This window comes from Anser anser (genome assembly GCF_964211835.1).
Source record: "Anser anser genome assembly, chromosome: 25".
NCBI classification, from domain to species: domain Eukaryota; kingdom Metazoa; phylum Chordata; class Aves; order Anseriformes; family Anatidae; genus Anser; species Anser anser.
The window spans coordinates 5,837,542-5,862,770 of record NC_139746.1 but is presented as its reverse complement, the minus strand read 5'-3'; the positions used below and the strand labels follow the sequence as shown (position 1 = coordinate 5,862,770).

The 25,229-nt window shown below is 48.4% G+C and overlaps 1 long non-coding RNA gene across 1 annotated transcript in view; it reads left to right on the top strand.

Annotated features, from left to right (window-relative positions):
• Positions 1-24,861, top strand: part of LOC310886634 — a 64,075-nt gene extending 39,214 nt beyond the window's left edge. Inside the window, exons 3-4 of the long non-coding RNA XR_014575396.1 lie at positions 23,761-23,874; positions 24,529-24,861. This is a non-coding gene — a long non-coding RNA (uncharacterized lncRNA). The remainder of the gene's footprint in view (positions 1-23,760; positions 23,875-24,528) is intronic.
• The last annotated feature ends 368 nt before the right edge of the window (positions 24,862-25,229 follow it).

The following is a 25,229-nucleotide window of genomic DNA, read 5'->3' as shown; positions in this document are numbered from 1 at the left end:
CCAGTAGTAGTGGTGGCTGTTTCTGTGAGGATGGTGGTTGGAGTCGTTAAGGTCACTGGCGGAGTGCTTGTGACCCGAGCAGTAGTAGATGTGCCAGCTGTGCTAGAAGTGACTTCTGTGGTTGTTTCCAGAGCTGGGCTGGACGTTTCTGCCCTGGTAGGGAGGCCTGTAGTTTTTGCCTTTGTAGCTGAAGTTTGTGGTGGAGTAGAAGTGGGAGAAGCTGTAGTGGTAGGAAGCAACGTGGCCAGGCTCTCGCTGCTAGATGTTTCAACACCTGTGGTGGAGACAACAGCTTTTGTCCCAACGGGTGAGGTACTTGAGACTGTAGCTGTGGAGGCTGTTGATAGACTGGTGGTTGGTGCAGCTGTTGTCCCAGGTGAGGAAGAAGTGGTCTCCAGAGCAGTGCTCAGAGGAACAGCTGAGCTGGCTACAGAAATAGATGTTGTGCCAGTAGTAGTGGTGGCTGTTTCTGTGAGGATGGTGGTTGGAGTCGTTAAGGTCACTGGCGGAGTGCTTGTGACCCGAGCAGTAGTAGATGTGCCAGCTGTGCTAGAAGTGACTTCTGTGGTTGTTTCCAGAGCTGGGATGGACGTTTCTGCCCTGGTAGGGAGGCCTGTAGTTTTTGCCTGAGTAGCTGAAATTTGTGGTGGAGTAGAAGTGGGAGAAGCTGTACTGGTAGGAAGCGACGTGGCCTGGCTCTCGCTGCTAGATGTTTCAACAGCTGTGGTGGAGACAACAGCTTTTGTCCCAACTGGTGAGGTACTTGAGATTGTAGCTGTGGAGGCTGTTGATAGACTGGTGGTTGGTGCAGCTGTTGTCCCAGGTGAGGAAGAAGTGGTCTCCAGAGCAGTGCTCAGAGGAACAGCTGAGCTGGCTACAGAAATAGATGTTGTGCCAGTAGTAGTGGTGGCTGTTTCTGTGAGGGTGGTGGTTGGAGTCGTTAAGGTCACTGGCGGAGTGCTTGTGACCCGAGCAGTAGTAGATGTGCCAGCTGTGCTAGAAGTGACTTCTGTGGTTGTTTCCAGAGCTGGGCTGGACGTTTCTGCCCTGGTAGGGAGGCCTGTAGTTTTTGCCTGAGTAGCTGAAGTTTGTGGTGGAGTAGAAGTGGGAGAAACTGTACTGGTAGGAAGCGACGTGGCCTGGCTCTCGCTGCTAGATGTTTCAACAGCTGTGGTGGAGACAACAGCTTTTGTCCCAACGGGTGAGGTACTTGAGATTGTAGCTGTGGAGGCTGTTGATAGACTGGTGGTTGGTGCAGCTGTTGTCCCAGGTGAGGAAGAAGTGGTCTCCAGAGCAGTGCTCAGAGGAACAGCTGAGCTGGCTACAGAAATAGATGTTGTGCCAGTAGTAGTTGTGGCTGTTTCTGTGAGGGTGGTGGTTGGAGTCGTTAAGGTCACTGGCGGAGTGCTTGTGACCCGAGCAGTAGTAGATGTGCCAGCTCTGCTAGAAGTGACTTCTGTGGTTGTTTCCAGAGCTGGGCTGGACGTTTCTGCCCTGGTAGGGAGGCCTGTAGTTTTTGCCTGAGTAGCTGAATTTTGTGGTGGAGTAGAAGCGGGAGAAGCTGTAGTGGTAGGAACCGATGCGGCCTGGCTCTCACTGCTAGATGTTTCAACACCTGTGGTGGAGGCAGCAGCTTTTGTCCCAACGGGTGAGGTACTTGAGATTGTAGCTGTGGAGGCTGTTGATAGACTGGTGGTTGGTGCAGCTGTTGTCCCAGGTGGGGAAGAAGTGGTCTCCAGAGCAGTGCTCAGAGGAACAGCTGAGCTGGCTACAGAAATAGATGTTGTGCCAGTAGTAGTGGTGGCTGTTTCTGTGAGGATGGTGGTTGGAGTCGTTAAGGTCACTGGCGGAGTGCTTGTGACCCGAGCAGTAGTAGATGTGCCAGCTGTGCTGGAAGTGACTTCTGTGGTTGTTTCCAGAGCTGGGCTGGACGTTTCTGCCCTGGTAGGGAGGCCTGTAGTTTTTGCCTTTGTAGCTGAAGTTTGTGGTGGAGTAGAAGTGGGAGAAGCTGTAGTGGTAGGAAGCGACGTGGCCTGCCTCTCGCTGCTAGATGTTTCAACAGCTGTGGTGGAGACAACAGCTTTTGTCCCAACGGGTGAGGTACTTGAGATTGTAGCTGTGGAGGCTGTTGATAGACTGGTGGTTGGTGCAGCTGTTGTCCCAGGTGAGGAAGAAGTGGTCTCCAGGGCAGTGCTCAGAGGAACAGCTGAGCTTGCTACAGAAATAGATGTTGTGCCAGTAGTAGTGGTGGCTGTTTCTGTGAGGATGGTGGTTGGAGTCGTTAAGGTCACTGGCGGAGTGCTTGTGACCCGAGCAGTAGTAGATGTGCCAGCTGTGCTAGAAGTGACTTCTGTGGTTGTTTCCAGAGCTGGGCTGGACGTTTCTGCCCTGGTAGGGAGGCCTGTAGTTTTTGCCTTTGTAGCTGAAGTTTGTGGTGGAGTAGAAGTGGGAGAAGCTGTAGTGGTAGGAAGCAACGTGGCCAGGCTCTCGCTGCTAGATGTTTCAACACCTGTGGTGGAGACAACAGCTTTTGTCCCAACGGGTGAGGTACTTGAGACTGTAGCTGTGGAGGCTGTTGATAGACTGGTGGTTGGTGCAGCTGTTGTCCCAGGTGAGGAAGAAGTGGTCTCCAGAGCAGTGCTCAGAGGAACAGCTGAGCTGGCTACAGAAATAGATGTTGTGCCAGTAGTAGTGGTGGCTGTTTCTGTGAGGATGGTGGTTGGAGTCGTTAAGGTCACTGGCGGAGTGCTTGTGACCCGAGCAGTAGTAGATGTGCCAGCTGTGCTAGAAGTGACTTCTGTGGTTGTTTCCAGAGCTGGGCTGGACGTTTCTGCCCTGGTAGGGAGGCCTGTAGTTTTTGCCTTTGTAGCTGAAGTTTGTGGTGGAGTAGAAGTGGGAGAAGCTGTAGTGGTAGGAAGCAACGTGGCCAGGCTCTCGCTGCTAGATGTTTCAACACCTGTGGTGGAGACAACAGCTTTTGTCCCAACGGGTGAGGTACTTGAGACTGTAGCTGTGGAGGCTGTTGATAGACTGGTGGTTGGTGCAGCTGTTGTCCCAGGTGAGGAAGAAGTGGTCTCCAGAGCAGTGCTCAGAGGAACAGCTGAGCTGGCTACAGAAATAGATGTTGTGCCAGTAGTAGTGGTGGCTGTTTCTGTGAGGATGGTGGTTGGAGTCGTTAAGGTCACTGGCGGAGTGCTTGTGACCCGAGCAGTAGTAGATGTGCCAGCTGTGCTAGAAGTGACTTCTGTGGTTGTTTCCAGAGCTGGGATGGACGTTTCTGCCCTGGCAGGGAGGCCTGTAGTTTTTGCCTGAGTAGCTGAAATTTGTGGTGGAGTAGAAGTGGGAGAAGCTGTACTGGTAGGAAGCGACGTGGCCTGGCTCTCGCTGCTAGATGTTTCAACAGCTGTGGTGGAGACAACAGCTTTTGTCCCAACTGGTGAGGTACTTGAGATTGTAGCTGTGGAGGCTGTTGATAGACTGGTGGTTGGTGCAGCTGTTGTCCCAGGTGAGGAAGAAGTGGTCTCCAGAGCAGTGCTCAGAGGAACAGCTGAGCTGGCTACAGAAATAGATGTTGTGCCAGTAGTAGTGGTGGCTGTTTCTGTGAGGGTGGTGGTTGGAGTCGTTAAGGTCACTGGCGGAGTGCTTGTGACCCGAGCAGTAGTAGATGTGCCAGCTGTGCTAGAAGTGACTTCTGTGGTTGTTTCCAGAGCTGGGCTGGACGTTTCTGCCCTGGTAGGGAGGCCTGTAGTTTTTGCCTGAGTAGCTGAAGTTTGTGGTGGAGTAGAAGTGGGAGAAACTGTACTGGTAGGAAGCGACGTGGCCTGGCTCTCGCTGCTAGATGTTTCAACAGCTGTGGTGGAGACAACAGCTTTTGTCCCAACGGGTGAGGTACTTGAGATTGTAGCTGTGGAGGCTGTTGATAGACTGGTGGTTGGTGCAGCTGTTGTCCCAGGTGAGGAAGAAGTGGTCTCCAGAGCAGTGCTCAGAGGAACAGCTGAGCTGGCTACAGAAATAGATGTTGTGCCAGTAGTAGTTGTGGCTGTTTCTGTGAGGGTGGTGGTTGGAGTCGTTAAGGTCACTGGCGGAGTGCTTGTGACCCGAGCAGTAGTAGATGTGCCAGCTGTGCTAGAAGTGACTTCTGTGGTTGTTTCCAGAGCTGGGCTGGACGTTTCTGCCCTGGTAGGGAGGCCTGTAGTTTTTGCCTGAGTAGCTGAATTTTGTGGTGGAGTAGAAGCGGGAGAAGCTGTAGTGGTAGGAACCGATGCGGCCTGGCTCTCACTGCTAGATGTTTCAACACCTGTGGTGGAGGCAGCAGCTTTTGTCCCAACGGGTGAGGTACTTGAGATTGTAGCTGTGGAGGCTGTTGATAGACTGGTGGTTGGTGCAGCTGTTGTCCCAGGTGGGGAAGAAGTGGTCTCCAGAGCAGTGCTCAGAGGAACAGCTGAGCTGGCTACAGAAATAGATGTTGTGCCAGTAGTAGTGGTGGCTGTTTCTGTGAGGATGGTGGTTGGAGTCGTTAAGGTCACTGGCGGAGTGCTTGTGACCCGAGCAGTAGTAGATGTGCCAGCTGTGCTGGAAGTGACTTCTGTGGTTGTTTCCAGAGCTGGGCTGGACGTTTCTGCCCTGGTAGGGAGGCCTGTAGTTTTTGCCTTTGTAGCTGAAGTTTGTGGTGGAGTAGAAGTGGGAGAAGCTGTAGTGGTAGGAAGCGACGTGGCCTGCCTCTCGCTGCTAGATGTTTCAACAGCTGTGGTGGAGACAACAGCTTTTGTCCCAACGGGTGAGGTACTTGAGATTGTAGCTGTGGAGGCTGTTGATAGACTGGTGGTTGGTGCAGCTGTTGTCCCAGGTGAGGAAGAAGTGGTCTCCAGAGCAGTGCTCAGAGGAACAGCTGAGCTGGCTACAGAAATAGATGTTGTGCCAGTAGTAGTGGTGGCTGTTTCTGTGAGGATGGTGGTTGGAGTCGTTAAGGTCACTGGCGGAGTGCTTGTGACCCGAGCAGTAGTAGATGTGCCAGCTGTGCTGGAAGTGATTTCTGTGGTTGTTTCCAGAGCTGGGCTGGACGTTTCTGCCCTGGTAGGGAGGCCTGTAGTTTTTCCCTGAGTAGCTGAAGTTTGTGGTGGAGTAGAAGCGGGAGAAACTGTAGTGGTAGGAACCGCTGCGGCCTGGCTCTCGCTGCTAGAAGTTTCAACAGCTATGGTAGAGACAGCAGGTCCTGTCTTGACGGGTGAGGTACTTGAGATTGTAGCTGTGGAGGCTGTTGATAGACTGGTGGTTGGTGCAGCTGTTGTCCCAGGTGAGGAAGAAGTGGTCTCCAGAGCAGTGCTCAGAGGAACAGCTGAGCTGGCTACAGAAATAGATGTTGTGCCAGTAGTAGTGGTGGCTGTTTCTGTGAGGATGGTGGTTGGAGTCGTTAAGGTCACTGGCGGAGTGCTTGTGACCCGAGCAGTAGTAGATGTGCCAGCTGTGCTAGAAGTGACTTCTGTGGTTGTTTCCAGAGCTGGGCTGGACGTTTCTGCCCTGGTAGAGAGGCCTGTAGTTTTTGCCTGAGTAGCTGAAATTTGTGGTGGAGTAGAAGCGGGAGAAGCTGTACTGGTAGGAACCGCTGCGGCCTGCCTCACACTGCTAGATGTTTCAACAGCTGTGGTGGAGACAACAGCTTTTGTCCCAACGGGTGAGGTACTTGAGATTGTAGCTGTGGAGGCTGTTGATAGACTGGTGGTTGGTGCAGCTGTTGTCCCAGGTGAGGAAGAAGTGGTCTCCAGGGCAGTGCTCAGAGGAACAGCTGAGCTTGCTACAGAAATAGATGTTGTGCCAGTAGTAGTGGTGGCTGTTTCTGTGAGGATGGTGGTTGGAGTCGTTAAGGTCACTGGCGGAGTGCTTGTGACCCGAGCAGTAGTAGATGTGCCAGCTGTGCTAGAAGTGACTTCTGTGGTTGTTTCCAGAGCTGGGCTGGACGTTTCTGCCCTGGTAGGGAGGCCTGTAGTTTTTGCCTTTGTAGCTGAAGTTTGTGGTGGAGTAGAAGTGGGAGAAGCTGTAGTGGTAGGAAGCAACGTGGCCAGGCTCTCGCTGCTAGATGTTTCAACACCTGTGGTGGAGACAACAGCTTTTGTCCCAACGGGTGAGGTACTTGAGACTGTAGCTGTGGAGGCTGTTGATAGACTGGTGGTTGGTGCAGCTGTTGTCCCAGGTGAGGAAGAAGTGGTCTCCAGAGCAGTGCTCAGAGGAACAGCTGAGCTGGCTACAGAAATAGATGTTGTGCCAGTAGTAGTGGTGGCTGTTTCTGTGAGGATGGTGGTTGGAGTCGTTAAGGTCACTGGCGGAGTGCTTGTGACCCGAGCAGTAGTAGATGTGCCAGCTGTGCTGGAAGTGCCTTCTGTGGTTGTTTCCAGAGCTGGGATGGACGTTTCTGCCCTGGTAGAGAGGCCTGTAGTTTTTGCCTGAGTAGCTGAAATTTGTGGTGGAGTAGAAGTGGGAGAAGCTGTACCGGTAGGAAGCGACGTGGCCTGGCTCTCGCTGCTAGATGTTTCAACAGCTGTGGTGGAGACAACAGCTTTTGTCCCAACGGGTGAGGTACTTGAGATTGTAGCTGTGGAGGCTGTTGATAGACTGGTGGTTGGTGCAGCTGTTGTCCCAGGTGAGGAAGAAGTGGTCTCCAGAGCAGTGCTCAGAGGAACAGCTGAGCTGGCTACAGAAATAGATGTTGTGCCAGTAGTAGTGGTGGCTGTTTCTGTGAGGGTGGTGGTTGGAGTCGTTAAGGTCACTGGCGGAGTGCTTGTGACCCGAGCAGTAGTAGATGTGCCAGCTGTGCTAGAAGTGACTTCTGTGGTTGTTTCCAGAGCTGGGCTGGACGTTTCTGCCCTGGTAGGGAGGCCTGTAGTTTTTGCCTGAGTAGCTGAAGTTTGTGGTGGAGTAGAAGTGGGAGAAACTGTACTGGTAGGAAGCGACGTGGCCTGGCTCTCGCTGCTAGATGTTTCAACAGCTGTGGTGGAGACAACAGCTTTTGTCCCAACGGGTGAGGTACTTGAGATTGTAGCTGTGGAGGCTGTTGATAGACTGGTGGTTGGTGCAGCTGTTGTCCCAGGTGAGGAAGAAGTGGTCTCCAGAGCAGTGCTCAGAGGAACAGCTGAGCTGGCTACAGAAATAGATGTTGTGCCAGTAGTAGTTGTGGCTGTTTCTGTGAGGGTGGTGGTTGGAGTCGTTAAGGTCACTGGCGGAGTGCTTGTGACCCGAGCAGTAGTAGATGTGCCAGCTGTGCTAGAAGTGACTTCTGTGGTTGTTTCCAGAGCTGGGCTGGACGTTTCTGCCCTGGTAGGGAGGCCTGTAGTTTTTGCCTGAGTAGCTGAATTTTGTGGTGGAGTAGAAGCGGGAGAAGCTGTAGTGGTAGGAACCGATGCGGCCTGGCTCTCACTGCTAGATGTTTCAACACCTGTGGTGGAGGCAGCAGCTTTTGTCCCAACGGGTGAGGTACTTGAGATTGTAGCTGTGGAGGCTGTTGATAGACTGGTGGTTGGTGCAGCTGTTGTCCCAGGTGGGGAAGAAGTGGTCTCCAGAGCAGTGCTCAGAGGAACAGCTGAGCTGGCTACAGAAATAGATGTTGTGCCAGTAGTAGTGGTGGCTGTTTCTGTGAGGATGGTGGTTGGAGTCGTTAAGGTCACTGGCGGAGTGCTTGTGACCCGAGCAGTAGTAGATGTGCCAGCTGTGCTGGAAGTGACTTCTGTGGTTGTTTCCAGAGCTGGGCTGGACGTTTCTGCCCTGGTAGGGAGGCCTGTAGTTTTTGCCTGAGTAGCTGAAGTTTGTGGTGGAGTAGAAGCGGGAGAAGCTGTAGTGGTAGGAACCGCTGCGGCCTGGCTCTCGCTGCTAGATGTTTCAACACCTGTGGTGGAGGCAGCAGGTCCTGTCTTGGCGGGTGAGGTACTTGAGATTGTAGCTGTGGAGGCTGTTGATAGACTGGTGGTTGGTGCACCTGTTGTCCCAGGTGAGGAAGAAGTGGTCTCCAGAGCAGTGCTCAGAGGAACAGCTGAGCTGGCTACAGAAATAGATGTTGTGCCAGTAGTAGTGGTGGCTGTTTCTGTGAGGATGGTGGTTGGAGTCGTTAAGGTCACTGGCGGAGTGCTTGTGACCCGAGCAGTAGTAGATGTGCCAGCTGTGCTGGAAGTGACTTCTGTGGTTGTTTCCAGAGCTGGGCTGGACGTTTCTGCCCTGGTAGGGAGGCCTGTAGTTTTTGCCTGACTAGCTGAAGTTTGTGGTGGAGTAGAAGTGGGAGAAGCTGTAGTGGTAGGAAGCGACGTGGCCTGCCTCTCGCTGCTAGAAGTTTCAACAGCTGTGGTGGAGACAACAGCTTTTGTCCCAACGGGTGAGGTACTTGAGATTGTAGCTGTGGAGGCTGTTGATAGACTGGTGGTTGGTGCAGCTGTTGTCCCAGGTGAGGAAGAAGTGGTCTCCAGAGCAGTGCTCAGAGGAACAGCTGAGCTGGCTACAGAAATAGATGTTGTGCCAGTAGTAGTGGTGGCTGTTTCTGTGAGGATGGTGGTTGGAGTCGTTAAGGTCACTGGCGGAGTGCTTGTGACCCGAGCAGTAGTAGATGTGCCAGCTGTGCTGGAAGTGATTTCTGTGGTTGTTTCCAGAGCTGGGCTGGACGTTTCTGCCCTGGTAGGGAGGCCTGTAGTTTTTCCCTGAGTAGCTGAAATTTGTGATGGAGTAGAAGCGGGAGAAGCTGTAGTGGTAGGAACCGCTGCGGCCTGGCTCTCGCTGCTAGATGTTTCAACACCTGTGGTGGAGGCAGCAGGTCCTGTCTTGGCGGGTGAGGTACTTGAGATTGTAGCTGTGGAGGCTGTTGATAGACTGGTGGTTGGTGCAGCTGTTGTCCCAGGTGAGGAAGAAGTGGTCTCCAGAGCAGTGCTCAGAGGAACAGCTGAGCTGGCTACAGAAATAGATGTTGTGCCAGTAGTAGTGGTGGCTGTTTCTGTGAGGATGGTGGTTGGAGTCGTTAAGGTCACTGGCGGAGTGCTTGTGACCCGAGCAGTAGTAGATGTGCCAGCTGTGCTAGAAGTGACTTCTGTGGTTGTTTCCAGAGCTGGGCTGGACGTTTCTGCCCTGGTAGGGAGGCCTGTAGTTTTTGCCTGAGTAGCTGAAGTTTGTGGTGGAGTAGAAGTGGGAGAAGCTGTACTGGTAGGAAGCGACGTGGCCTGCCTCTCGCTGCTAGAAGTTTCAACAGCTGTGGTGGAGACAACAGCTTTTGTCCCAACGGGTGAGGTACTTGAGATTGTAGCCGTGGAGGCTGTTGATAGACTGGTGGTTGGTGCAGCTGTTGTCCCAGGTGAGGAAGAAGTGGTCTCCAGAGCAGTGCTCAGAGGAACAGCTGAGCTGGCTACAGAAATAGATGTTGTGCCAGTAGTAGTGGTGGCTGTTTCTGTGAGGATGGTGGTTGGAGTCGTTAAGGTCACTGGCGGAGTGCTTGTGACCCGAGCAGTAGTAGATGTGACAGCTGTGCTAGAAGTGACTTCTGTGGTTGTTTCCAGAGCTGGGCTAGACGTTTCTGCCCTGGTAGGGAGGCCTGTAGTTTTTGCCTGAGTAGCTGAAGTTTGTGGTGGAGTAGAAGCGGGAGAAGCTGTACTGGTAAGAACCGATGCGGCCTGGCTCTCACTGCTAGATGTTTCAACAGCTGTGGTGGAGACAACAGCTTTTGTCCCAACGGGTGAGGTACTTGAGATTGTAGCTGTGGAGGCTGTTGATAGACTGGTGGTTGGTGCAGCTGTTGTCCCAGGTGAGGAAGAAGTGGTCTCCAGAGCAGTGCTCAGAGGAACAGCTGAGCTGGCTACAGAAATAGATGTTGTGCCAGTAGTAGTGGTGGCTGTTTCTGTGAGGATGGTGGTTGGAGTCGTTAAGGTCACTGGCGGAGTGCTTGTGACCCGAGCAGTAGTAGATGTGCCAGCTGTGCTGGAAGTGACTTCTGTGGTTGTTTCCAGAGCTGGGCTGGACGTTTCTTCCATGGTAGAGAGGCCTGTAGTTTTTGCCTGAGTAGCTGAAGGTTGTGGTGGAGTAGAAGCGGGAGAAACTGTAGTGGTAGGAACCGCTGTGGCCTGCCTCTCGCTGCTAGATGTTTCAACAGCTGTGGTGGAGGCAGCAGCTTTTGTCCCAACGGGTGAGGTACTTGAGATTGTAGCTGTGGAGGCTGTTGATAGACTGGTGGTTGGTGCAGCTGTTGTCCCAGGTGAGGAAGAAGTGGTCTCCAGAGCAGTGCTCAGAGGAACAGCTGAGCTGGCTACAGAAATAGATGTTGTGCCAGTAGTAGTGGTGGCTGTTTCTGTGAGGATGGTGGTTGGAGTCGTTAAGGTCACTGGCGGAGTGCTTGTGACCCGAGCAGTAGTAGATGTGCCAGCTGTGCTGGAAGTGACTTCTGTGGTTGTTTCCAGAGCTGGGCTGGACGTTTCTGCCCTGGTAGAGAGGCCTGTAGTTTTTGCCTGAGTAGCTGAAATTTGTGGTGATGTAGAAGCGGGAGAAGCTGTACTGGTAGGAACCGACGCGGCCTGCCTCTCACTGCTAGATGTTTCAACAGCTGTGGTGGAGACAACAGCTTTTGTCCCAACGGGTGAGGTACTTGAGATTGTAGCTGTGGAGGCTGTTGATAGACTGGTGGTTGGTGCAGCTGTTGTCCCAGGTGGGGAAGAAGTGGTCTCCAGAGCAGTGCTCAGAGGAACAGCTGAGCTGGCTACAGAAATAGATGTTGTGCCAGTAGTAGTGGTGGCTGTTTCTGTGAGGATGGTGGTTGGAGTCGTTAAGGTCACTGGCGGAGTGCTTGTGACCCGAGCAGTAGATGTGCCAGCTGTGCTGGAAGCGACTTCTGTGGTTGTTTCCAGAGCTGGGCTGGACGTTTCTGCCCTGGTAGGGAGGCCTGTAGTTTTTGCCTGAGTAGCTGAAGTTTGTGGTGGAGTAGAAGTGGGAGAAGCTGTACTGGTAGGAAGCGACGTGGCCTGGCTCTCGCTGCTAGATGTTTCAACAGCTGTGGTGGAGACAACAGCTTTTGTCCCAACGGGTGAGGTACTTGAGATTGTAGCTGTGGAGGCTGTTGATAGACTGGTGGTTGGTGCAGCTGTTGTCCCAGGTGAGGAAGAAGTGGTCTCCAGAGCAGTGCTCAGAGGAACAGCTGAGCTGGCTACAGAAATAGATGTTGTGCCAGTAGTAGTGGTGGCTGTTTCTGTGAGGATGGTGGTTGGAGTCGTTAAGGTCACTGGCGGAGTGCTTGTGACCCGAGCAGTAGTAGATGTGCCAGCTGTGCTGGAAGTGACTTCTGTGGTTGTTTCCAGAGCTGGGCTGGATGTTTCTGCCCTGGGAGAGAAGCCTCTAGTTTTTGCCTGAGTAGCTGAATTTTGTGGTGGAGTAGAAGCGGGAGAAGCTGTAGTGGTAGGAACCGACGCGTCCTGGCTCTCGCTGCTAGATGTTTCAACAGCTGTGGTGGAGACAGCAGGTGCTGTCTTGACTGGTGAGGTACTTGAGATTGTAGCTGTGGAGGCTGTTGATAGACTGGTGGTTGGTGCAGCTGTTGTCCTAGGTGGGGAAGAAGTGGTCTCCAGGGCAGTGCTCAGAGGAACAGCTGAGCTGGCTACAGAAATAGATGTTGTGCCAGTAGTAGTGGTGGCTGTTTCTGTGAGGATGGTGGTTGGAGTCGTTAAGGTCACTGGCGGAGTGCTTGTGACCCGAGCAGTAGTAGATGTGCCAGCTGTGCTGGAAGCGACTTCTGTGGTTGTTTCCAGAGCTGGGCTGGACGTTTCTGCCCTGGTAGAGAGGCCTGTAGTTTTTGCCTGAGTAGCTGAAATTTGTGGTGGAGTAGAAGCGGGAGAAGCTGTAGTGGTAGTAACCGCTGCGGCCTGGCTCTCGCTGCTAGATGTTTCAACACCTGTGGTGGAGGCAGCAGGTCCTGTCTTGGCGGGTGAGGTACTTGAGATTGTAGCTGTGGAGGCTGTTGATAGACTGGTGGTTGGTGCAGCTGTTGTCCCAGGTGAGGAAGAAGTGGTCTCCAGAGCAGTGCTCAAAGGAACAGCTGAGCTGGCTACAGAAATAGATGTTGTGCCAGTAGTAGTGGTGGCTGTTTCTGTGAGGATGGTGGTTGGAGTCGTTAAGGTCACTGGCGGAGTGCTTGTGACCCGAGCAGTAGTAGATGTGCCAGCTGTGCTGGATGTGACTTCTGTGGTTGTTTCCAGAGTTGGGCTGGACGTTTCTTCCATGGGAGAGAGGCCTGTAGGTTTTGCCTGAGTAGCTGAAGTTTGTGGTGGAGTAGAAGCGGGAGAAACTGTAGTGGTAGGAACCGCTGTGGCCTGCCTCTCGCTGCTAGATGTTTCTACACCTGTGGTGGAGGCAGCAGGTCCTGTCTTGACGGATGAGGTACTTGAGATTGTAGCTGTGGAGGCTGTTGATAGACTGGTGGTTGGTGCAGCTGTTGTCCCAGGTGAGGAAGAAGTGGTCTCCAGAGCAGTGCTCAGAGGAACAGCTGAGCTGGCTACAGAAATAGATGTTGTGCCAGTAGTAGTGGTGGCTGTTTCTGTGAGGATGGTGGTTGGAGTCGTTAAGGTCACTGGCGGAGTGCTTGTGACCCGAGCAGTAGTAGATGTGCCAGCTGTGCTAGAAGTGACTTCTGTGGTTGTTTCCAGAGCTGGGCTGGACGTTTCTGCCCTGGTAGGGAGGCCTGTAGTTTTTGCCTTTGTAGCTGAAGTTTGTGGTGGAGTAGAAGTGGGAGAAGCTGTAGTGGTAGGAAGCAACGTGGCCAGGCTCTCGCTGCTAGATGTTTCAACACCTGTGGTGGAGACAACAGCTTTTGTCCCAACGGGTGAGGTACTTGAGACTGTAGCTGTGGAGGCTGTTGATAGACTGGTGGTTGGTGCAGCTGTTGTCCCAGGTGAGGAAGAAGTGGTCTCCAGAGCAGTGCTCAGAGGAACAGCTGAGCTGGCTACAGAAATAGATGTTGTGCCAGTAGTAGTGGTGGCTGTTTCTGTGAGGATGGTGGTTGGAGTCGTTAAGGTCACTGGCGGAGTGCTTGTGACCCGAGCAGTAGTAGATGTGCCAGCTGTGCTAGAAGTGACTTCTGTGGTTGTTTCCAGAGATGGGCTGGACGTTTCTGCCCTGGTAGGGAGGCCTGTAGTTTTTGCCTGAGTAGCTGAAGTTTGTGGTGGAGTAGAAGTGGGAGAAGCTGTACTGGTAGGAAGCGACATGGCCTGGCTCTCACTGCTAGATGTTTCAACAGCTGTGGTGGAGACAACAGCTTTTGTCCCAACGGGTGAGGTACTTGAGATTGTAGCTGTGGAGGCTGTTGATAGACTGGTGGTTGGTGCAGCTGTTGTCCCAGGTGGGGAAGAAGTGGTCTCCAGAGCAGTGCTCAGAGGAACAGCTGAGCTGGCTACAGAAATAGATGTTGTGCCAGTAGTAGTGGTGGCTGTTTCTGTGAGGATGGTGGTTGGAGTCGTTAAGGTCACTGGCGGAGTGCTTGTGACCCGAGCAGTAGTAGATGTGCCAGCTGTGCTGGAAGTGACTTCTGTGGTTGTTTCCAGAGCTGGGCTGGATGTTTCTGCCCTGGGAGAGAAGCCTCTAGTTTTTGCCTGAGTAGCTGAAGTTTGTGGTGGAGTAGAAGCGGGAGAAGCTGTAGTGGTAGGAACCGACGCGGCCTGGCTCTCACTGCTAGATGTTTCAACACCTGTGGTGGAGACAGCAGGTGCTGTCTTGACTGGTGAGGTACTTGAGATTGTAGCTGTGGAGGCTGTTGATAGACTGGTGGTTGGTGCAGCTGTTGTCCTAGGTGGGGAAGAAGTGGTCTCCAGAGCAGTGCTCAGAGGAACAGCTGAGCTGGCTACAGAAATAGATGTTGTGCCAGTAGTAGTGGTGGCTGTTTCTGTGAGGATGGTGGTTGGAGTCGTTAAGGTCACTGGCGGAGTGCTTGTGACCCGAGCAGTAGTAGATGTGCCAGCTGTGCTGGAAGCGACTTCTGTGGTTGTTTCCAGAGCTGGGCTGGACGTTTCTGCCCTGGTAGGGAGGCCTGTAGTTTTTGCCTGAGTAGCTGAAATTTGTGGTGGAGTAGAAGTGGGAGAAGCTGTAGTGGTAGGAAGCGACGTGGCCTGCCTCTCGCTGCTAGAAGTTTCAACAGCTGTGGTGGAGACAGCAGGTCCTGTCTTGGCGGGTGAGGTACTTGAGATTGTAGCTGTGGAGGCTGTTGATAGACTGGTGGTTGGTGCAGCTGTTGTCCCAGGTGAGGAAGAAGTGGTCTCCAGAGCAGTGCTCAGAGGAACAGCTGAGCTGGCTACAGAAATAGATGTTGTGCCAGTAGTAGTGGTGGCTGTTTCTGTGAGGATGGTGGTTGGAGTCGTTAAGGTCACTGGCGGAGTGCTTGTGACCCGAGCAGTAGTAGATGTGCCAGCTGTGCTGGAAGCGCCTTCTGTGGTTGTTTCCAGAGCTGGGCTGGACGTTTCTGCCCTGGTAGAGAGGCCTGTAGTTTTTGCCTGAGTAGCTGAAATTTGTGGTGGAGTAGAAGCGGGAGAAGCTGTAGTGGTAGGAACCGTTGCGGCCTGCCTCACACTGCTAGATGTTTCAACAGCTGTGGTGGAGACAACAGCTTTTGTCCCAACGGGTGAGGTACTTGAGATTGTAGCTGTGGAGGCTGTTGATAGACTGGTGGTTGGTGCAGCTGTTGTCCCAGGTGGGGAAGAAGTGGTCTCCAGAGCAGTGCTCAGAGGAACAGCTGAGCTGGCTACAGAAATAGATGTTGTGCCAGTAGTAGTGGTGGCTGTTTCTGTGAGGATGGTGGTTGGAGTCGTTAAGGTCACTGGCGGAGTGCTTGTGACCCGAGCAGTAGTAGATGTGCCAGCTGTGCTGGAAGCGACTTCTGTGGTTGTTTCCAGAGATGGGCTGGACGTTTCTGCCCTGGTAGAGAGGCCTGTAGTTTTTGCCTGAGTAGCTGAAATTTGTGGTGGAGTAGAAGTGGGAGAAGCTGTAGTGGTAGGAACCGCTGCGGCCTGGCTCTCGCTGCTAGATGTTTCAACAGCTGTGGTGGAGACAACAGCTTTTGTCCCAACGGGTGAGGTACTTGAGATTGTAGCTGTGGAGGCTGTTGATAGACTGGTGGTTGGTGCAGCTGTTGTCCCAGGTGAGGAAGAAGTGGTCTCCAGAGCAGTGCTCAAAGGAACAGCTGAGCTGGCTACAGAAATAGATGTTGTGCCAGTAGTAGTGGTGGCTGTTTCTGTGAGGATGGTGGTTGGAGTCGTTAAGGTCACTGGCGGAGTGCTTGTGACCCGAGCAGTAGTAGATGTGCCAGCTGTGCTGGATGTGTCTTCTGTGGTTGTTTCAGGAGTTGGGCTGGACGTTTCTTCCATGGGAGAGAGGCCTGTAGTTTTTGCCTGAGTAGCTGAAGTTTGTGGTGGAGTAGAAGCGGGAGAAGCTGTAGTGGTAGGAACCGCTGTGGCCTGCCTCTCACTGCTAGATGTTTCAACGGCTGTGGTGGAGACAACAGCTTTTGTCCCAAAGGGTGAGGTACTTGAGATTGTAGCTGTGGAGGCTGTTGATAGACTGGTGGTTGGTGCAGCTGTTGTCCCAGGTGAGGAAGAAGTGGTCTCCAGGGCAGTGCTCAGCGGAACAGCTGAGCTGGCTACAGAAATAGATGTTGTGCCAGTAGTAGTGGTGGCTGTTTCTGTGAGGATGGTGGTTGGAGTCGTTAAGGTCACTGGCGGAGTGCTTGTGACCCGAGCAGTAGTAGATGTGCCAGCTGTGCTGGAAGCGACTTCTGTGGTTGTTTCCAGAGCTGGGCTGGACGTTTCTGCCCTGGTAGGGAGGCCTGTAGTTTTTGCCTGAGTAGCTGAAGTTTGTGGTGGAGTAGAAGCGGGAGAAGCTGTAGTGGTAGGAACCGCTGCGGCCTGGCTCTCGCTGCTAGATGTTTCAACAGCTGTGGTGGAGACAACAGCTTTTGTCCCAACGGGTGAGGTACTTGAGATTGTAGCTGTGGAGGCTGTTGATAGACTGGTGGTTGGTGCAGCTGTTGTCCCAGGTGAGGAAGAAGTGGTCTCCAGAGCAGTGCTCAGAGGAACAGCTGAGCTGGCTACAGAAATAGATGTTGTGCCAGTAGTAGTGGTGGCTGTTTCTGTGAGGATGGTGGTTGGAGTCGTTAAGGTCACTGGCGGAGTGCTTGTGACCCGAGCAGTAGTAGATGTGCCAGCTGTGCTAGAAGTGACTTCTGTGGTTGTTTCCAGAGCTGGGCTGGACGTTTCTGCCCTGGTAGGGAGGCCTGTAGTTTTTGCCTGAGTAGCTGAAGTTTGTGGTGGAGTAGAAGTGGGAGAAACTGTACTGGTAGGAAGCGACGTGGCCTGGCTCTCGCTGCTAGATGTTTCAACAGCTGTGGTGGAGACAACAGCTTTTGTCCCAACGGGTGAGGTACTTGAGATTGTAGCTGTGGAGGCTGTTGATAGACTGGTGGTTGGTGCAGCTGTTGTCCCAGGTGAGGAAGAAGTGGTCTCCAGAGCAGTGCTCAGAGGAACAGCTGAGCTGGCTACAGAAATAGATGTTGTGCCAGTAGTAGTTGTGGCTGTTTCTGTGAGGGTGGTGGTTGGAGTCGTTAAGGTCACTGGCGGAGTGCTTGTGACCCGAGCAGTAGTAGATGTGCCAGCTGTGCTGGAAGTGACTTCTGTGGTTGTTTCCAGAGCTGGGCTGGATGTTTCTGCCCTGGGAGAGAAGCCTCTAGTTTTTGCCTGAGTAGCTGAAGTTTGTGGTGGAGTAGAAGCGGGAGAAGCTGTAGTGGTAGGAACCGACGCGGCCTGGCTCTCGCTGCTAGATGTTTCAACAGCTGTGGTGGAGACAGCAGGTGCTGTCTTGACTGGTGAGGTACTTGAGATTGTAGCTGTGGAGGCTGTTGATAGACTGGTGGTTGGTGCAGCTGTTGTCCTAGGTGGGGAAGAAGTGGTCTCCAGGGCAGTGCTCAGAGGAACAGCTGAGCTGGCTACAGAAATAGATGTTGTGCCAGTAGTAGTGGTGGCTGTTTCTGTGAGGATGGTGGTTGGAGTCGTTAAGGTCACTGGCGGAGTGCTTGTGACCCGAGCAGTAGTAGATGTGCCAGCTGTGCTGGAAGCGACTTCTGTGGTTGTTTCCAGAGCTGGGCTGGACGTTTCTGCCCTGGTAGAGAGGCCTGTAGTTTTTCCCTGAGTAGCTGAAATTTGTGGTGGAGTAGAAGCGGGAGAAGCTGTAGTGGTAGGAACCGCTGCGGCCTGGCTCTCGCTGCTAGATGTTTCAACACCTGTGGTGGAGGCAGCATGTCCTGTCTTGACTGGTGAGGTACTTGAGATTGTAGCTGTGGAGGCTGTTGATAGACTGGTGGTTGGTGCAGCTGTTGTCCCAGGTGAGGAAGAAGTGGTCTCCAGAGCAGTGCTCAAAGGAACAGCTGAGCTGGCTACAGAAATAGATGTTGTGCCAGTAGTAGTGGTGGCTGTTTCTGTGAGGGTGGTGGTTGGAGTCGTTAAGGTCACTGGCGGAGTGCTTGTGACCCGAGCAGTAGTAGATGTGCCAGCTGTGCTGGATGTGACTTCTGTGGTTGTTTCTAGAGTTGGGCTGGACGTTTCTTCCATGGGAGAGAGGCCTGTAGGTTTTGCCTGAGTAGCTGAAATTTGTGGTGGAGTAGAAGTGGGAGAAACTGTAGTGGTAGGAACCGCTGTGGCCTGCCTCTCACTGCTAGATGTTTCTACACCTGTGGTGGAGACAACAGCTTTTGTCCCAACGGGTGAGGTACTTGAGATTGTAGCTGTGGAGGCTGTTGATAGACTGGTGGTTGGTGCAGCTGTTGTCCCAGGTGGGGAAGAAGTGGTCTCCAGGGCAGTGCTCAGAGGAACAGCTGAGCTGGCTACAGAAATAGATGTTGTGCCAGTAGTAGTGGTGGCTGTTTCTGTGAGGATGGTGGTTGGAGTCGTTAAGGTCACCGGCGGAGTGCTTGTGACCCGAGCAGTAGTAGATGTGCCAGCTGTGCTGGATGTGACTTCTGTGGTTGTTTCCAGAGCTGGGCTGGACGTTTCTGCCCTGGTAGGGAGGCCTGTAGTTTTTGCCTGAGCAGCTGAAGTTTGTGGTGGAGTAGAAGCGGGAGAAGCTGTATTGGTAGGAAGCGACGTGGCCTGGCTCTCGCTGCTAGATGTTTCAACAGCTGTGGTGGAGACAACAGCTTTTGTCCCAACGGGTGAGGTACTTGAGATTGTAGCTGTGGAGGCTGTTGATAGACTGGTGGTTGGTGCAGCTGTTGTCCCAGGTGAGGAAGAAGTGGTCTCCAGGGCAGTGCTCAGAGGAACAGCTGAGGTGACTGCAGGAAGAGACGTTGCCTCAGTAGTAGTGGTGGCTGTTTCTGTGAGGATGGTGGTTGGAGTCGTTAAGGTCTCTGGCAGAGTGCTTGTGACCCGAGCAGTAGTAGATGTGCCAGCTGTGCTGGAAGTGACTTCTGTGGTTGTTTCCAAAGCTGAGCTGGTCTTTTCTGTCGTCTTAGAGAGAGATGTCTCTGTTCTCGTTGTAGTACTTTCTGTTCTGCCTTTGACATTTGCCCCTGTAACAGTATAAACCGACCATTTTTTTAGTAGTTTGCAATTATACTATGCTAATTTCTTTTTGCATGTGTTCCCTGCAGTTCACCTGCATGTGTATTTGTTGTGTGACATTTCCCAAATATGCTCTTTGTTCTCTTTCAAATGGAATTTATTTTCCTATTTGTATCCTTCTCTTTTTCTCTTCCCCCCCCCTTTTTTTTAAAGAGCCATTTAATAGAGTGTTAAATTTTATTTATTTTTTTTTTTATGAGAGAACTGTGTTTACAGCTTCTTTAGTTGTTCTATGTTTTTGAATTCTTTTCACCAAGGTACATCACGTTATCTGATATCTATTGTTCTCAGTTTTCAAGCAGTGTTAGTTAATCACTGGCTTAATAATTTGGTTAGCAAAAAAAGCCAGCTGTTAAAATATTCAGCAGTTTGAAGTGTTTTTTATGTCAGCAATGAATGCTCAAAATTATCTAGATTATAATTTTCGCAGGATGGGCTCTTTTTATTAATAATCCTTTTCGGGAATCACACCCCATGCCTTCAGTCTCTTCTCTGTCATGCTGGTTTTGTCATTTCAGCAGAATGTCTTCTTTGAGGTATACCAGCCTGGTCAGGTAACACTTGTGCCTGACACCCACCAGGAAACTAATAGGACCGATATTCTTCCTCAGTGCAGCTACAGAGAGGAAGGATATGGAAAGGAAGAGGTGTTCATTCTGAGGTATTCAAAACATACGGAATCGCTGTGATGTCCCATAATACTTGCAAACCATGTCTTTGTTGTCAGGGTATGCTAGACGGAGAACTGAAGAGCAGAATTTGTGTGGTCTTTGCAGGCAGATGTTTCTTCTGCTTGCACTGCCAGAAGACCTGAACTTGCTGTGCAACCACCTGGAGCCACTTGGCTCTAAGCCACCTCCAGTCTAGACACTTTATTGTCACACTAATGTGTTGTGCAAAGCAAACTATTCAGCACTCCTTCTTAGTGTGACTTTTAACTATGATCCAGTGCTAAGTAGAACACAGCTCTATCCTGCATTTGCAAAAATCATGTTCTGCCCTTTCCCCATTCATGTATCTTTGTTATCTTTTTAACTTCCAACATAATTCAAGTGAGGCTCTAGTGTTTTTGTGCATGAGAGGGCTTGGGAGGCTGCAGATTAATTAAAATAGCAAGTATGGTAATGCTAATACTTACAACAAAATAAAGCCTCAAAAGTTCAGAGAGAAGAGTCAATGAAACTACATTCCATTATTAGAAGAAATAGTGTATATCTGTATAAACTTCCGGAATACTTTTGTTTCTAAAATGTGGGACACTAGGATCCCTGTACTCTGTTGTTTATATATATTTAAATAGAAACAAACAACAGCAGAAAAAATGGGAAAGTTCTGTCTGTTCTGTGCTATTTGGGGGTTTAATCCATTTCTGGGAAGTTTAATAGATTTACTGTGTTCTTTTTAGAATACCAAAGAAGGTGACCAAACACAATGAACTAATTTTTTCTTATAGCTTCACTTGATATAGCGGTTAGACAGTGTTATCTGTACCTTGATGTCTTTATCTTTGCAATATTCCTGTAATGTAGAATAACATTTACAAATTGTACAATGGGACTGCCAACAAACATTATATAATTGCTTTCTGGCTAAGCAGAAAGGCTTTGCTTTCCTGGCAGAAATGTTCAGTGATTCAGAGACGCTTATCTTGCTTTATCCCAGACTAGTCCCCTAACCTGCAAACTGGAAGCACAGTATGTTGGTCTAAGAGTAATTGGATGTGTTAATATTCAAGTTGTACTGTTGCATACACTGAAATATTGATTGAATTGCACGCTGTAGAACTAAGGACATGATTACCCATCCTTCCACTGGAGCAGTGTTCACAAAGAATTCACCAAAATATCAAAATCTCATCACATGAATGCCGCAATATGTCATGGATTTTCTGGTCTTAGTCAGAAACTTATAGGGCACTACAACAGTAGTTCTCATGTTCTAAGTCAAAGCTGGGCTTGTCATCCAGTGGGAAAAGGAGAATATTTTCACATCAATTGGCAAAATGCTACCTATTTAAAATCTGGCTTTGGGCTGAAATCCATCTGCAGATTTTTATACAACAGCAAAGATGCAAAAAACCAAAAAGCTAGTGGGAAAGGTCTAAACTACTATCATTTTTGTACATATGATTTTTTTTTTTGGAGCCTGCATTATTTAAAGCAATATTTAGCTCCTTTGTTTCCCCTCTAATTCAAAATTAAAACAGCCTTAATTGCCTTTATCTAAACTAATATTAATTAAGCCACTGGTTGTGTGAGCAAAGGGATTTTATATACTTTTAAAAATTCACTTGAAATTTATTCTACATTAACCTGAATTCACTTCTCCTGAGCATTTTTGTTTGGATGGCTCTGTAAGTCATTGGGGCTTAAAATTGTAAATGTTTCAGAACTCATTACAGAAATTGAGATTTGTACTCTTTTGAATAGCCACTACCACAAAACTACTTTCTGTGTAGAAATAACTCAAACTTGAATTCAAATAAAAATCTTGATTTTTTTTTTATGGTTAAATACCTTCTAAATTTAAAATTCTCAGCTATTGACAAAGCTAATTCTTATTTTATAGGAAATATTGTTTCAGTGACTTGGGAATTCTAGAGCCTCAGAGCTATGTCATTTTGTTGCCATTGAAAATCTCATTTTTCAAATAGCACTTTATCACAGGTAACAAAAATATAAAATAAAAAATTGAAAGTATTGTAAATTTTTCAAAATATTTCTCACTTGGTTATTTTCTAGAAACGTGCTCTGGACTATTATTTCCCCTCTTTTTATTAATTAAATGAGGTTTGTACATAAGCAGTTTTGATAAACTATAAACATTAACATTTCACTAATTCTTTAGTAAAACAGAAAAAGAAATTAATTTTGATTGCTAGAACTAAGCATAACAATTTGTTCTAAATTTTGCTAAATGAAATCAGATCAGTTCAGCTTTTGTCAGTACCTCCCTGTTTATATTCTTCATAAGGATGGAAAACCATGTTTTCCTATCCATTATTTTCTTCTAACTGATGAAAAATTGACTAAATGTGAGTGCTAAAAAAATGACAAGGCAACGACCACAATAAGCATGCCACTCCCAAAATTGTACAGCAAAGGTTTTTTCACTTGCAGTACAAGATATTTCTGAATAAATTAAATCAATGGTATTGTTTATGTATTTATGCAGGCATAAGTACAATGTTATCTTTGCTTATAGTTTTTAGTGGTAATCATTTCACTTTAAAAGTATGTAAACCTTTACAATACTAATTGAGAATGTTTTTCTCTCAAAGTAACAAATAAATTAAACTTACCTGAAAAGCAGCATAATGATAGGATAATATATATAAACTTATACCAAGATAAATTTGTTGTCCAATCCATCTTTTTTCTTAAAAGTCTATAAATTTCCAGATGAGTCCAAAATTCCCTCCAGTATACACTGGGCTCTTGGTATTGTGGAAATAACTCTCACAGTGAAGGGAAGAAGATGAGTCTGATGGTCAAGGTGCAATGTTCTTAAACTAAAGCACCTTGCATAATGCCAATACTTTGAGGGTTTGGTGAGTGACACACCTGCTTGTACCTTACAGCCCAGGGATTTAAAAATTAGAATAAGGTACTTTCCCTCTAGGTAAAGTAAATAAGAAACTTGCTGTTTGAAAAGGTCAGTGTGCATTAATCTGAGCATTAAATGATCAGGGATGGGGACTAGTTTACACCCTTAATAAGGTCACAATCACACATTCATCTCTTAGATATTTAAGTTCAGGGTGGATACGCAATAGAAAGGAAGACTTTCGATCAGTAGTTTTGATGAGGTTTACATTTCAGTAGTACAGCTTTTTTATGGATGAGAAAATATTTCCTGTTAGTGTTTTGTGAATTGCTGTATACTAACTAGTTTGTTTGCTAGGAAAAACTGTTGGCCTCATCTTTCCTTTCCTAGCTGAATCTTACAAATTAGGGGGGGGCAAGATTATTTCTCACTGCTTTAAATGCAAGAAAACAACTCTGTTCAGTCTCAGTGGTCCCCTAGAACATCTCTCATTGCAGCTGAATGAGAGAATAGAAAAAATCAGTTCAGGAGAACACCTTTGAGGGGATGCATGAAAGTAGACGAACATAGTGGCAAAATGCAGCGAATTTATGTGCTGTTATTGCTAGATGACTGGACAGTTTAGTTTAAGGAAGACAGACTACTATAGCCATGACTATAGCCATGAACTGAGAAGATAATTAAAGCTTTTCAACTATTTTGGACTATTGACAACATTGAATGAGTTTAGCACAAAGCTTTGTGTCTATTGAATTATTTATCATGAGTAATCTACAACGGGCATGAATGTCTACAGGTGTAAATTACACCATAGACTCTGTTTGGCTTTGGGTTCCCTCATCCCTTAATTCCCATCCTCATTCTCTTTCTTTGTTTCCCAGAGTGAATGTCTCTCACTTCTTCCAAAACTGAAATTTGTTTTCCAAGATGGACAAAAAAACAAAAGATGGAAAAAAAAAAAAAAAAACCAAAGATGGAAAAGAAAAACAAAACACAAGATGGAAAAACAAAACAAAACACACACACACAAAAAAAATCATCAGTACTTTCCATTAGATTCCAGTTAACATTTCCCACTAAACTATATGTTCTGGTTACGGAAAACGCCAACAATCCTTTCATGCCTGTTTCCTGATGGAGAGGCTTCGGTATCAACTCAGTTCTTAGTGTAGGAGGGTCAATCTTCAAACAACAATGCAGGCTGGGGCACAATTTTCAAATAGCAATGGCTGTAGACCAGTAGATCTTTGTATGGTCTGGGAAGTCTCTGGCATACACTTATAATTTAATCAGCTAGTTTATAAGCAGTAGTGAAACATTTTGTTTGATTGAAAAATTGTCATATTTGCTGTGTTGTAGAACTTGCTGGGTACAGTTCTGCTTTGAATATCCAAGTTTTTTTGTAAATGCTTGAGATAATTTGTGTTTAAATGCCATTTTCACAGGTAAAGTAGTAAACTGGCTAATACATTCATGACAAAACTAATATAAATTCAGTTGTTCTACTTCAAATAGTTCTTGGAAACTTGGACTTGTTCACATAAATACTATTTCACTATAAAATGCAATTTCCATGTGTTTATGTGGTACAAAGACATTCTTAATTGGTTGGTTTGCACAGGTTGGATAACGATTAGAAGTTCCTCCCAGAGTTTCTGAAATTACAGCAACCACATATGTCATGGTCTGAAGGACTGACGTGTGTGAGTTCTTGCCTGGTTGTGCAAGCAGTTAGGTAAGTTGAACAACTGTCCTTGACCTTTCTTCAAGTGGTAGTAAGGGAGAAGCAATTTGTGATTCACAATTCACTTCTGCTCAGTTAGCTGTCTTTAATGTGATTTTTCTTTTGCTTTATCTGTATGCATGAAATGTTTTTTTGTTTGTTTGTTTTTTAAATGGAGGAAAAAAGAAATGTTTCCAGCATTCTAGAGTCATTTGGAGAGAAAGAAAGAGGTAGTAATGAAAAGCATGGTGAAAAATAAAATCAAAGCAAACCAGCTCTGGGACTAATTCTGAAAATTCTAAAGGTGTATGCAAAAAGATATTTTAATCCTGCTTTTGCTTTAAATACAAATATCCAGAGGAGTCTGCTTATTATTTCAGTCTACCAAGCATCAAAATCCTACAAGGGAGAAGGGACAGAGATATGTGCCAAGAGGCAGGCCTTACTGCTACTACAAAGTAAAAAGAATTTGCAATCAAAATCCACTCATGGAAATAGATCCTGTCACAAATATCTTTGTGATTTAAAGGCAAAGCTTGCTACACAGGATGATCTGAGTTCCCATAAAAAAAAAAAAATAATAATAATAATAAAAAAATTCATGAGGTTTCTCCAGTAACATTCACACAAGGCAGCATTTTTATTTTTTATTTTTTTCCACTGCAGCACCCAGTTGTTTGTACCTGCCTGGAACACCTATCTGTGTACGTTCCTTTTTTTGGAAATGTAAATGAAAGAAAAGGGAAGGTCTGACTAGTCTGGAAAGCATGAAGCACCTTCAGAAAGGCTGATGATGATCTGGTTTTTAAGCCTGCTGGTTTGACCAGGAGTGAACTTCCTTGAGAGAACTTGTGTTCTCAAACAGAAATAATTCCTGCACTTCTGCTGATGTGGCAAAGAAAACCTTAGTTGGAAAACATGAGTACTTTTCTAAATCACTTGGAAAAAAATTCATAATAAATGTCATTCTTTGACTGTCCTGTGTTAATGAACACTCAATAAAGTACACTATGATTGATTTATCAGGTTTCAGCATTTTGTTTGTAACCAAATACTTCCTTCTGCTGGTATTAATGAAGAACTGCACTTTAAACACAGAGCAGGTAAGGGCTGTGAAAGGAAGTGATTTCCTCTAGTTTCATACTATTCTATTTTTATTTACTTCTGGATTAGGGCATCATTCAACTGTTTCACTACTGCTGTCTGAGCAGATCTCTCAACAGCTCCTTTGCTAAGGTTGTGCCACACCTGAAGAACATCTCCACATCCCTCAAAAGGGCCCAGAAGTCCCAGGTGGCTGGGTTGTGCTTGTCTGTGCTGCGTGGAGAGAATCACTGGTCTGCAGTGGCAACCAAGAACCATTCCAT